The sequence below is a fragment of the Paramisgurnus dabryanus genome, chromosome 24, assembly GCF_030506205.2.
Source record: "Paramisgurnus dabryanus chromosome 24, PD_genome_1.1, whole genome shotgun sequence".
NCBI classification, from domain to species: domain Eukaryota; kingdom Metazoa; phylum Chordata; class Actinopteri; order Cypriniformes; family Cobitidae; genus Paramisgurnus; species Paramisgurnus dabryanus.
In genome coordinates this window covers 3,512,294-3,526,808 of record NC_133360.1, presented here as the reverse complement: position 1 = coordinate 3,526,808, position 14,515 = coordinate 3,512,294, and the positions used below count along the sequence as shown (strand labels likewise).

Below are 14,515 nucleotides of genomic sequence, written 5' to 3'. Positions count from 1 at the left end.
TTGCATATTCAGAAGAAGAGGGTAAACGGATCATTACCACTGCATCATTGCTGGATGAAGAGAACACAGCTAGTAAGGTACCAGACAATTCTGATCTAAGAAGTTTATCATATGAACTCAAACGACTTAAAGAGAAGGACATTAAATTGGACCTCAATTCCATCACCCTTTCTGACTATTGGAGGAAGGGTTTTATTCCACGTGGCCTTAGAATTAAAAAGTTTCCAGCATATGGCTCAGGAGTTAATGGAGAATTTAAGAAGAAATGGGAGGCCATTTTAAGCAAATGCTCATTTGATTTGATACTTTTGTTAATTGAAGAAGCTAAGAAAGATAGAGAGTTTATCCAACAAGAGATTGAAGAAATCAATAAGAAATTGGAGGAATTTAGGAGTGACCAGTGGACTGATTTACATGCGAAACTCACAGAGAATCTGAAAAAATTTAAAGATCAACTTGTTCAGGATAAACTCCGTAAATTCCAGCGTGATGAAAAGGACTACAAGGAGAATCGGGTCTATTCTTGGCTAGGAACTAAATCTTTCTATCAGGAGCCATATCGGAGGGGAGCTCGTACAGTGTCATTCAACTTCACTAGTGAGGAAGAAGACCAAGACACCTCCAATGGTGGGCGAGGTGATACATCGGGAAACGACCAACTCCCCCTAAGAAAAAGGGGGACAAACAAACAACAGAACAAAGGTCAAATAAACCAAGGACGAGAAGAGGACGTAAGAAAACCACCTTATTATCGCACACGGCACCACCAACGGACACGGTTATAAACCTAACAGGTACCCCTCTCTCTGATATACAGTTGAATGTACTAGCTAAGGGCTTGTCCTTTTCCCCTACTTATTATGCTTCAGATTTTGATGTGAAAATAGACTTGTTTAGGTTTTACAGAAGTCTTCATCTAAAGGCATGGCATAAATTGAATGTTACACAGCCTGCTTTAAGATCAGTTACCCCTTTTAAACCTAAATCTTCCTTTTGCCCTATGGTACAAAACACCACACTTAATACTTTTGAGAAAAAGGTTAACTATGAAATAGAGAACATTTTGTCACAGAAGAATACACATCATCAGAATTTGACAAAAGAGGAGAGAAAGATTTTACAAGACCTTTCAAATAACAAGGACTTTGTAATTAAAAAGGCAGACAAAGGGGGTGCTACAGTTGTATGGGGTTATGATCAATATATTCAAGAAGCTTTCAAACAACTGGGGGATACTACATTTTATATGCCTCTGACCAGCAACCCTATACAAATATTAACACAGGATGTTCACAAAATGCTTCTTCAAGCCGTAGAGGATAATTTGATTTCTACACAAGAATTTGATTTTTTATTTAAACCTAACCCTCGGATGGCGACATTTTACCTTTTACCCAAAGTACATAAGGACATGATTAATCCACCTGGACGGCCTGTGATTTCGGGCAATGAGACACTCATGGAACCGATCTCTAAATATGTGGACTATTTTATTAAGCCATTACTTCCAACTTTACCGGCTTATATACAGGACACCACTGATGTCTTGTGTAAAATTGATGAACACAAATTTATTGGACCAGAGTCTTTACTTGTTACCATGGATGTTGAGGCCCTTTATACCAATATTGAACATACACAAGGCCTTGATGCACTGAGACATTTTTTGGACAAACGTCCTCTTCCATCAAACTCCTTTCCCCCCACAGATTTTCTTGTCAAACTAACTGAATGGACACTTTATAATAATGTTTTTCTATTTCAGGACAAGATTTTTAAACAAGTTAAGGGTTGTGCCATGGGGGCTTGCTTTAGTCCATCTTATGCAGGTCTCTTTATGGGCAAATGGGAGGAGGACTTTGTTTTTAATGAGACGAATGTGTTCAGAGATAAGATCATCTGGTGGGCAAGGTACATTGATGATGTGATTTTATGGTGGAAGGGTACGGAGGAAGAACTGATGAGTTTCCATGAGTATTTGAATGCGGCTAATCCCAATGTGAGGTTATCTCTTGAATATGATGTACATAAAATCCATTTTCTGGACTTAGAAATTTACAAGGATGAAGAAGGTTTTTTGCATACCACGATATTTAGGAAAGAGTCACATAAAAATACTCTACTTCATGCTAAAAGCTTTCATTCTTCTACATTGATTAAAAATATTCCTTTTGGTCAATTCCAGAGATTACGGAGAATATGTGATGATGATCATGAATTCAACATGAAAAGTAAAGAGATGTATGGTCGTTTTAGGGAGAGAGGTTATCAGGCGATTACGCTGGATAGGGCACTTGAAAGAGCCACTTCTCTTGAGCGTAGGTCTCTACTACAAAGAAAGCCTGCTGTTTTGAAGAAAGAAAGGGTATACTTTTCTACACGTTATAGTACAGAGGCTGTACGCATACGGCAGGTAATAAGAAAAAACTGGGATCTTTTTCGATGTGATGACATTTTGAGGGATATCTTTGAGGAACCCCCAGTTTTTTCATTTAGAAGAGCGCCCACATTAAATGATCGGTTGGTACATAGCCACCTCCCAGCAAGAGAACAGACCACTTGGTTACCTAAAGTTCCGAATGGTACTTTTAAATGTGGCCATTGTAAACAATGTGATATAGTCACCAAGGTTAAAGGGTTCACTCACCCAGGTACACAACGAACATACGTCACTAAACATTTCATAAATTGTAAGACAGTGTTTGTTATTTATATTTTGAAGTGTGCTATGTGTGATGCTTTTTATGTAGGGCGGACGAAACGTCGCTTTCAGGACCGACTCGCGGAGCATAGATATGCAGCCAGAGTAGGGAATGGTGATTATGCCATGGTGAAACATTTTAATGAGGTACATGATGGTAACTTGGCTTCTTTCTCTGCCTTGGGGATTGATCATGTCCCTTTATCTTCTAGAAGAGGTGATAGGCAAAGGATTCTTAATCAGAAGGAGAGTCGCTGGATTCACATACTTAATGCAATGACTTTTCCGGGTCTTAATGATAGTATTGATATGTTAACTTTTCTTTAATTTCCTTCTTCTTCTTTATAAATTTTTTTTTTTTTTTTTTTGTTGTCTGTTTTTTGATTGCTCTGATACATTGCCTACTTTAGGCCTGTTTGATTTGGAGAGGTTGACCCCACCCACTCTGGAGTGGATCAGCTGGCTAATTACTGTGCTCTTTAACTGTGTTTGTAGCATTTTTGCTACTTGTGCCTTGATGAAGGCCTAGATGTAGGCCGAAACATGTTGGTGGTATTTTTAAGTTCCATTATGAACTAGCACCTTTATTAAAGCGATTTTATAATTTCGAAGAGTGCCTTGGTTTCCTTTTGTTGTTTTTGAAATTTAGCTTATTTCCCAAAGAGCACCTTCGATTTACATATATTTTTGACATTTTGTATACTGTGTTGAACGCCGTAGCCCTCCAGCCCCTGCTTTGTGGGTGATTGTTTTTGTAATTCTAAAATTAAGTTGATTTGACATGAAATGACCAGCAGGTGTTCACCATTAATGTCTTAATCATCACTTCATTACCTCATTAACTTTAACACTGATTCAGTGTAAATTTAACACCCTGTAGAGTGGGACCATATATGCTCCCAGCAGTGTTAATTTAACACTGGGAGTTTTACTGTGTACCCTCAAATTCAAGGACAAAATTTGGGGACACATGTCAAGTGAGAGCAAGGTTACATTTTAAGATACATTGTTACAGCTTCCTTTCGAGGGAACTCGCGCTGCGTCACTGCGATGACCCTTGGGGACGTCTCCAGGGGTAAGTGCATCTGAATGTGTATATCAAATTCAACCAATGGTGAGGCTTAACCACAAAGACAGGGTGACGCAGGAGCCAGGAAGTATATCGCTATCTGAATTCTTGCCAAAACAAATATTATTACAACTGTAAATCTGTCGATGTGTGCATATATCAGGGTTGTGCGTCTGTGTGCATGCATTCGATCTTTCAATCAGTGTGAGGAAGATCATTTTTGAGTATTGTCACTCTAAATAACTTTTTAATCTTCAATCAGGTCTCAACCTTTATCTCTTTTGATAACTATTTTAACACCACACAAGTCCAGCACTTTATTTTCCAATTCCTCCAACCCATGTTTTAAAACCGAAACAAAAATCTCAGACGTGCAAGTGGATGGACATGCTTTATTTGTATTAGTTTGTATTTAGGACGATACATCTCTCAAAAAAACGTACATATAAAGATTACTTTAGACATTTAATTACTATTTACTGTAGGCTGCGTCTCAATTTATCCAACAATGGGCCAGGCCCAAGGTCAAACAGAAATTGTGTGTTGCGTTAATCGCACGATAATAAAATAAATGTTGTTAAAATGAATTTACGTTAATGCTTATTAACGCGTTAATTTTGACAGCACTAGTTATTATACTGGTTGATTGACTGCTAAGCGTTAGCGTTTGCTCCTGTACCAAAGAGAGTACCCTAGCAACCATGTAACAAGACCTATATCTCTGCATCAGAACATTGTAGAGACATGGGGGTGGCCTTGTTTTACTCGAGGCTTGATGTATAATCATTGGTGTATGCAAATTCTCTCCCTAGCAACCAGTGTACCCTAACAACCGTTAAGGGAGGCATATATTGCTGCATCAGAACAACATAGAAAATTTTTCTTTTTGAGAAAAAGACATCGCACGGTGACAAGAGCGCAGGGATTGAGGGTGTACGTAAGTCTGTATAAGTGAGTGAAGGTAAGGGGGAGCTGACCCAGTGGTGGTTTAAAAGCCCAGGAGCAAATATACCCATGTGTTTTTTTGTACTATCCAAGCTAAATGAACCTGCATGCTGTAAAAGCTGGATTAAATGTGACCATTTTATAAGCAATTGTGTGTAACTCAATGTCATGTAAGGTAAAAGAGGAAACACACCTGAAGGAATTAAATCATCATGATTGTCATCATCTTCCTCAGTGTGATCTTCATCTGCTGTAGTTTCTTTTCTCATCTTCATCATTAGGTTCCCACTGTCCATCGGTTTAACTGAAGACATCTTGAGTTTGGTCTGCAGGATCTGCTGCTGTTCTCCAGCGTTACAGACAGAATCCAGAGACTCTGTGGAGGTTTGATCCTCCTGTAAGCTCTGTTTACTGTCACACACTGTAGTGTCCTGAGCGTCTGTGGGCTTTGACTCAGTATAAGAGAGTAAAGACAGACTGAGAACTGAGTCCTGTGTGTGTCTGGATGTCTCTTCAGAGAGTTTATCCAGCAGTGACTGTGGTGTGCGGCTCTGATCTCTGCTCATCCACACTGAATCCAGACATTCACTGGAGCTCCAAATAGTCACATACCCTGAAGATTCACAACAAACCCCATCCTTACAACACAACACACACAGACACAGACACACACACGTTACACAAGTTTATGGAAAAAATGAATGGGCTTTTTAGTGAGGGAACAAGTGTCCCGCTTACTTCCAGAATTTAGTGGACTAGAGATCGATTTCATTATAATGTAACGATTAATCAAATATATATATATAAATTAGTATAAATGATAATATGGTGTTTATAAACCATTATTCCAAATTTTGCTATAGAGGGTATGCATTGACGTCACTTTTCCACATGACCACACCAGAACTCGCCCTGTTGGGTGGCAAATGATTCAACAAAATGTCTGTTTTTCATAGCGACTGCTGTGCAAAATGCCAGTAAAACTGACTATTATCAGCTTAAATTGAATTTAGTTAGACGTGATAGCAGAGGTGGACAATACTTAGTTACATCTGTGCTTTATTAGGATGTTTGTATTGGGATTTTTTTTTTACTTCACTACATTAAAGCATAGACTCATACTGTGTATTCTTTAATATTGCATATTAAAATGTATTTAATACCTAATTACATTAAAATTTTGTACTTTTATTCTTGTTAAATCTGTTAGTACAGTCTATCGCACAACAGCTTTTTCCAATTAAGTTTTCATCGTGTTTTCGCTGATTTCACACACAAATGTCTTTTGCCACTCAGTGGGCGTAACCGCAGTCACTTTCGCCGAAGGTTACGTCACGTGCATACCCTCTATTAGAAGTTAAGCAATACCTAAAACAATGATAATCTGATAAATAAGAAAGCCGTTAAATGAATTAATGTATGTAAGCATTTCCATGTTTTTATTTAAATTATATATTTTTTCATCATCCCGTGGCTAATGTTAAAAAAAACTGTTGAATATGACTGATTCAATAAAAAATTAACGCTAAAAACTTGGGAGCCTTAACGTTATGTTATGCCTTTACATAAACTGCACAATGATTTATTTAAGAGACAGCTAAGGGTCCAACATACATCAGTTTACTCTCATTGTGTTTTAAAAGTTTTTTTAACATCCAGGCCATAATGTCTGAGAAACAGACTGTTAAAGCACAAACACACAGAGTAAGATTATAAAATGATTTGATGTTGTCTGATTCAGGTAAAGGATGTTTAAGCTGTACAAACCTCTCTATTCAGTCCTTCATCTCCTCTTAACCTCAGCTTTATCTCCAGTAACGCCACCTCTTTCTTCAGCTGAGAGATTTCTGTGATAAAATCATCAATATCCAGCATAGACAGATCAGTTCCTACTGATTTACAGCACATCACATCCATATCATCATCAACACTAAAATACACAGAGACAAGACTCTGTTTACTCTCAATAAAACACTCAAGAGAGAAAAACAACGAGGATACAAAAAAACAACAACAGCCCGCTCTCTTTCTTTAGTGAGTTTATTTGTGTACTAAAGAGCTGCAGCGCCTCCTGCTGTACTGGAGAGAGAAGACGCTCAACACTTCATTCATTCATCCTGCTCTTAACAAATCTCATCATTTTCAACAGCCAATACACTTTTTAAATTCGCAAAAATTGTATTCAACTACAGTTCTGAATGTTTTTATCAAAATACCTGGATGTCACAGGCGCGTATTGAAAGTCTTTTTCACAGATCAGTTTGTTCTTCAGTATGTTTCTTCTGATGAGGTCTTACATTAGTGAATCTCTCTCCACAGATCGAGCAGACGTATGGCCCTATTTTAAGTGCACTGTCTAAAGTGTACGCCGCATGGTCTAAATGGGCGTGTCCGATTCCACTTTTGCCAATTTAACGACAGGAAAATGGTTTATGCGCCAAGCGCATGGTCTAAAAGGGTCTTTCCTATACTCATAATGGGTGTGTTTTGGGCATAACGTGCAATAAACCAATGAGAGTCTCAGCTCTCATCCCCTTTAAAAGACAGTTGCATAGGCATCATGCCTTATCTCGATTTAGAAAGTGGAATTTGTAAACCGAAAAACGAAAGAAGAAGAATTCCACCAGTTTAAGATTGATTTCCTTTGTAGCGAAATTGTTTTTTTTTAGATTTAAACCTTTAAAAGACTTTTTCTTTCAGTCACGGAAGTAAAATAGCAAGCTTTTATTTGCTGTAAATGTATGGATATCTTACAAAATCAGTGTAATAAAATCTGCAAATATGCAAGAAAAGGTTTGTACTTTAAAAATACTTTATTTGTAACAAACAAGAGATGAAGAATTTACAAACGTGCAGAGAACATTTTCAGCACTCAGACAGCGCCATGTTTTTTTTAAAGCATTACTTAAAAATGTTTCTTATCTCACCATATCCACGGGTACAAATTCGTGAGGTAGCATTTAAAAAACATTTAAAAACAGAAGCATTTGTTTAAAGCAAAACAATTTCTTACCAAGCTACAGGTGAAGCAGCTCTTTACATCTTCTAACGTCTCATAATTGGTCCTCATTTAAGTCCAAGAGACTCAATAATAATCTTTTACATTTTAATCCTTTAATTTTTCATATTATAAAAGGGTTGTGTTCTGCTGCGCATCCATGTGTGTGATAAGCAAACGCGCACTGTCGTCCCGTATTACTAACAAGCTCATTAAATAACAAAAACAATATTGCGCCATTGACTTTAGAGCAGGTTTTAGTTGGTCAATGGTGTAGTCTATTTTAGTTGCCTCAAAATAGCAACGCACCAAGAATGTGCCTGAACACACCTCATTTTCAGACCAGAACGGCCATGGGTGCAAAATTGGGCGCAAATTCATTTGCTATTTAAACAACGTGGCACTAAATGTGAAAATGATCATTGTGCTGGGTTGAAACTAGCAAAAAGCACTTGCGTCGCACATTGAGCTGGATGTATGATAGGGCCCGTAAGGTTTCTCTCACGTATGAACTCTCAAATGGGCTTTTAAGGAATCTGGCTTAGTAAACGTCTTCTCACACTGAGAACATTTGTAACGTTTTTTCACCTGTATGAGTTCTATGGTGTCTCACTAAAACCTGATCTGGTTTCTCATTGGTGTGTATACGCACATGTTTCTTTAGATTACATTTTTTGCTGAAACTCTTCCCACAAACAGTACAGTGATTGAGGTTTCTCTCCAGTATGAATTCTCTGATGAGCTTTAAAATTACTTGGACGAGAGAAGCTCTTTTCACAGTGAGAGCAGACATAAGGTTTTTCTCCAGTGTGAACTCTCTCATGGGTTATCAGACTCGATTTCAGACCGAAACATTTATCACAGTGTGAACACTGATAGCGTTTCTCCTCAGAGTGAATATTCTGGTGTGATTTTAATGAACCTGAATCCCTAAAGGTTTTTCCACATTGACTGCACTGATACGTTTTCTCATTGGTGTGTATACGCACATGTTTCTGTAGATGAGGTTTTTGGCTGAATCTCTTCTCACAGTTAGGACACTCGTATGGTTTCTCTCCTGTATGAACTCTCTGATGAACTCTAAAAGTACTTGAATCAGAGAAGCTCTTTCCACAGTGAGAGCAGACGTAAGGTTTTTCTCCAGTGTGAATTCTCTGATGAATATCAAGAGTTTTTTTGGTGCTGAAATATTTGCCACATTCAGTGCAGTAGAAAGACTTTTCACCACTGTGTGTCCTCATGTGAACTTTTAGCTGATATAAGTAGCCAAAATCCTTCCCACATTGCTGACAGTGAAACTGCTTCTTCTTCTCTCTGTGCACTTTTGAATGATGACGTTTATACTTTTGTAAGGTAGTGAAGCTGATCTCAGATCTGGTGGAGGTCAAGAGTTTTTGTTCTGCATTTCTATCTAAATGTCTCTGTGAGCTCAATGTCTCTCCATCGGTGATGCAGGAAAGAGTTTGTGCCGTCTGTCCCTCTTTTGATGATAAAGACGTTATTTCTCCATCCAAACACGAATCACTGATCTTATCTGAAAGACAACAACATTAGAAATCTCTTATGATTTACATTTACACCAACTGTAAACACACAAACAAGAGGTTCAACTGAGATTCTGTATGTTTTTTCTATATTCAGTTAATGCTGCTAATGGGGTCGTAAGTAGTTATTGACTCTACTACAACTGTAAATCTGTCAATGTGTGAATATATCGGGGTTGTGCGTCTGTGTGCATGCATCAGATCTTTCAATCAGTGTGAGGAAGATCATTTTTGAGTATTGTCGCTCTAAATAACTCTTAACATCAATCAGATCCCGAACTTTATCTCTTTTGATAACTATTTTAACACCACACAAGTCCAGCACTTTATTTTCCAATTCCTCCAACCCATGTTTTAAAACCGAAACCAAAATCTCAGACGTGCAAGTGGATGGACATGCTTTATTTGTATTAGTTTGTATTTAGGACGATACATCTCTCAAAAAAACGTACATATAAAGATTACTTTAGACATTTAATTACTATTTACTGTAGGCTGCGTCTCAATTTATCCAACAATGGGCCAGGCCCAAGGTCAAACAGAAATTGTGCGTTGCGTTAATCGCACGTTAATAAAATTAATGTAGTTAAAATGAATTTACGTTAATGCTTATTATCGAGTTAATTTTGACAGCACTAGTTATTATACTTGTTGATTGACTGCTAAGCGTTAGCGTTTGCTCCTGTACCAAAGAGAGTACCCTAGCAATCATGTACCAAGACCTATATCTCTGCATCAGAACATCGTAGAGACATGAGGTGGCCTTGTTTTACTCGAGGCTTGATGTATAATCATTGGTGTATGCAAATTCTCTCCCAAGCAACCAGTGTACCCTAACAACCGCTAAGCGAGACATATATTGCTGCATCAGAACAACATAGAACATTTTTCTTTTTGAGAAAAAGACATTGCGCGGTGACAAGAGCGCAGGGATTGAGAGGGTATGTAAGTCTGCATAAGTGAGTGAATGTAAGGGGGAGCTGACCCAGGAGCAGGAGCAAATATACCCATCTGTTTTTTGTACTATCCAAGCTAAATGAACCTGTATGCAGTAAAAGCTGGATTAAATGTGACCATTTTATAAGCAATTTTGTGTAATCCAGTGTCATGTAAGGTAAAAGAGGAAACACACCTGAAGGAATAAAATCATCATGATTGTCATCATCTTCCTCAGTGTGATCTTCATCTGCTGTAGTTTCTCTTCTCATCTTCATCATTAGGTTCCCACTGTCCATCGGTTTAACTGAAGACATCTTGAGTTTGGTCTGCAGGATCTGCTGCTCTTCTCCAGCGTTACAGACAGAATCCAGAGACTCTGTGGAGGTTTGATCCTCCTGTAAGCTCTGAGTAATACTGCACATCCAGAGCTCGCTCACAGCATAGGCCAGGTAATAACAACTGAGACCTGCAGCCTTTTCGTTCTTCCATGGCGAGGTTAGCGAAGGCGGGGGTTTTCTGACAATACACACACAGCAGTACACAGCACCACGTCAAAGTGAAGTTTCCACAACAACACAGACTCACCCACCGCACTCAAAGTGAACATCTAGGACGCCCCGTCTTCCTCCACTTGCCGGAGTCCGTTAGATGGTGTTTAGCACGGCCCAGTCAGCATTCACGTCGCTGTGATAGCCCCAGTTTGTCCTCCTCCGGCTCACCCACCACACTGTTCAGGGGTAGGGCCGTCCTCCTTTTCCCGGAGTCGTTTGCTACAAAACAGGTTAGTATACAGTGTGTCCCAAACTCAATGTTCCATACTCACAATCACTGTAAGATCTTCTCTAATGTTCTCCTCTTTGATCCACACAGGCGATTATTTCCGGCCACACGGAACGAGACGTTTCTTCCCCCAACAGGGTTGCACAGCGATTTCACTTATGCCACAATATCCTCAGTATGGCAAACACTCACGCTAAACTCGGCTTCTCCTTTTGTTTCGTTTCAGTTTCCAGTAATCTCCAATCGTCTTCCAGCCACTATGGTTTTCTTCGTCCCACACAGCCACGCCAGCTTCAGCCTGAGAGGAAAAACAGCCCAACAACAAGCGCACCAAAACAGCAGCAAACGAGCCCAACAACTGAACTTCCTTCACACGACCACGCCGTCCTTTCGCCCGGACCAGCCCCGCACTCTTTCCGCCCGTTTTCTAGCGGTCGCCGGATCAGCGGGGCCTGCGAACTCTTCGGAGGCGGGTGTTTGCTGAGTTGCCCAAGGCGGAAGTTCACTCGCCCGAAATCGACCGCTTCTGCTTCTTCAGCCCTTCTTTTAAATCTGCATTAATCATATCGCCCAGTCAATAATTGCTGCCTCCTTTGCACACCTGTGATGAATCTGACCTCATTTCGCTGCCATGGAAACCCAGGAAGTAAACGGGGGTTTAGAAAAAAATTGCTCCGGGCGGAACCTCTCCTCTCTATTTTTGGTTCCGCCCTAAGTCACCCTGTGACAGATATCTTACAAAATCAGTGTAAAAAAATCTGCAGATATGCAAGAAAAGGTTTGTACTTTAAAAATACTTTATTTGTAACAAACAGAAGATAAAGAATTTACAAACATGCAGAAAACCGTTTCAGCACTCGGACAGCGCCATGTTTTTTTTTTAAAGCATTACTTAAAAATGTTTCTTATCTCACCATATCCACAGGTACAAATTCGTGAGGTAGCATTTAAAAAACATTTTAAAACAGAAGTATGTGTTTAAAGCAAAACAATTTCTTACCAAGCTACAGGTGAAGCAGCTCTTTACATCTTCTAACGTCTCATAATCGGTCCTCATTTAAGTCCAAGAGACTCATTAATAATCTTTTACATTTTAATCCTTTAACTTTTCATATTATAAAAGGGTTGTGTTCTGCTGCGCATCCATGGGTGTGATAAGCAAACGCGCACTGTGCCGTATTACTAACACGCTCATTAAATAACAAAAACAATATTGCGCCATTGACTTTAAACCAGGTTTTAGTTGGTCAATGGCGTAGTCTATTTTAGTTGCCTCAAAATAACAACGCACCAAGAATGTGCCTGAAGTTCACATGGCTCATTTTCAGACCAGAACGCCCATGGGTGCAAAATTGTGCGCAAATGCTTTTGCTTTTTAAACAACGCGGCACTAAATGTGAAATTGATCATTGCGATGGGTTGAAACTAGTGAAGAGCACTTGCGTTGCCCATTGCTCTGGGTGTATGATTCTCTCACGTATGAACTCTCAAATGGGCTTTTAAGGAATCTGGGTTAGTAAACGTCTTCTCACACTGAGAACATTTGTAACGGTTTTTCACCTGTATGAGTTCTCAGGTGTTTCACTAAACTTTGACGATAACTAAAACTCTTTCCACAAACAGTACAGTGATGAGGTTTCTCTCCTGTATGAATTCTCTGATGAACTTTAAAACTATTCGGATGAGAGAAGCTCTTTCCACATTGAGAGCAGACGTAAGGTTTCTCTCCTGTATGAATTCTCTGATGAGCTTTAAAACTATTCGGATGAGAGAAGCTCTTTCCACATTGAGAACAGACGTAAGGTTTCTCTCCTGTATGAATTCTCTGATGAACTTTAAAATGACTTAGATTAGTGAAGCTCTTTCCACATTGAGAGCAGATGTAAGGTTTCTCTCCTGTATGAATTCTCTGATGAGCTTTAAAACTATTCGGATGAGAGAAGCTCTTTTCACAGTGAGAGCAGAAGTAAGGTTTTTGTCCAGTGTGATCTCTCTCATGGATTATCAGACTAGATTTATGACAGAAACCTTTATCACAGTGTGAACACTGATAGCGTTTCTCCTCAGAGTGAATATTCTGATGTCTTTTTAGTAAACGTGAATCCTTAAACGTTTTGTCACATTGACTGCACTGATACGGTCTTTCATTGGTGTGTATAAGCATATGTGACTTCAGATGATGTTTTCGGCTGAATCTCTTCTCACAGTGAGGACACTCGTATGGTTTCTCTCCAGTGTGAATTCTCTGATGAACTTTAAAAGTACTTGAATCAGAGAAGCTCTTTCCACATTGAGAGCAGACATAAGGTTTTTCTCCAGTGTGAACTCTCTCATGGATAATCAGAAGATATTTCAGACCGAAACCTTTATCACAGTGTGAACACTGATAGCGTTTCTCCTCAGAGTGAATATTCTGATGTTTTTTTAGTGAACGTGAATCCTTAAAGGTTTTGTCACATTCACTGCACTGATACGGTCTTTCATTGGTGTGTATAAGCATATGTGTCTTCAGATTCTGGTTTCGTCTGTATCTCTTTTCACAGTGAGGACACTTGTATGGTTTTTCTCCTGTATGAACTCTCTGATGAACTTTAAAAGTACTTGAATCAGAGAAGCTCTTTCCACAGTGAGAGCAGACGTAAGGTTTTTCTCCAGTGTGAATTCTCTCATGGACTATCAGATTAAATTTCTGACAGAAACCTTTATCACAGTGTGAACACTGATAGCGTTTCTCCTCAGAGTGAATATTCTGGTGTGATTTTAATGCACCTGAATCCCTAAAGGTTTTTCCACATTGACTGCACTGATACGGTCTCTCATTGGTGTGTATACGCATATGTCTATTCAGACAATGTTTTTGGCTGAATCTCTTCTCACATTGAGGACACTCGTATGGTTTCTCTCCAGTGTGAATACTCTGATGAAGATCAAGATGTTGTTTGGTGCTGAAATATTTGCCACATTCAGTGCAGTAGAAAGGCTTTTCACCACTGTGTGTCCTCACGTGAACTTTTAGCCGAGATAAGAAGCCAAAATCCTTCCCACACTGCTGACAGTGAAAGTGCTTCTTCTTCTTCTTCTTCTTCTTCTCTCTGTGCACTTTTGAATGATGACGTTTATACTTTTGTAGGGTAGTGAAGCTGATCTCAGATCTGGTGGAGGTCGAGAGTTTTTGTTCTGCATTTCTATCTAAATGTCTCTGTGAGCTCAATGTCTCTCCATCGGTGATGCAGGAAAGAGTTTGTGCCATCTGTCGCTCTTTTGATGATAAAGACGTTATTTCTCCATCCAAACACGAATCACTGATCTTATCTGAAAGACAACAACATTAGAAATCTCTTATGATTTACATTTACACCAACTGTAAACACACAAACAAGAGGTTAAACTGAGATTCTGTATGTTTTTTCTATATTCAGTTATTGCTGCTAATGGGGTCGTAAGTAGTTATTGACTCTAAAGCTGCGTCTGTCCATTGCACACAACACCCAATAGATCAGAAGTCATTTATTTCCTAGTATGGAGAGTTGCACAGCGAC

At 39.1% G+C, this 14,515-nt stretch overlaps 3 pseudogenes; all 3 read right to left on the bottom strand.

Annotated features, from left to right (window-relative positions):
- The window catches only part of LOC135747993 (uncharacterized), a 45,904-nt pseudogene extending 38,517 nt beyond the window's left edge, over positions 1-7,387 (bottom strand).
- Positions 7,388-7,506: 119 nt separating this feature from the next.
- On the bottom strand, positions 7,507-10,735 carry LOC135748007 (uncharacterized; annotated as a pseudogene).
- LOC135747990 (uncharacterized) overlaps positions 10,735-14,515 on the bottom strand; it is a 26,206-nt pseudogene continuing 22,425 nt past the window's right edge.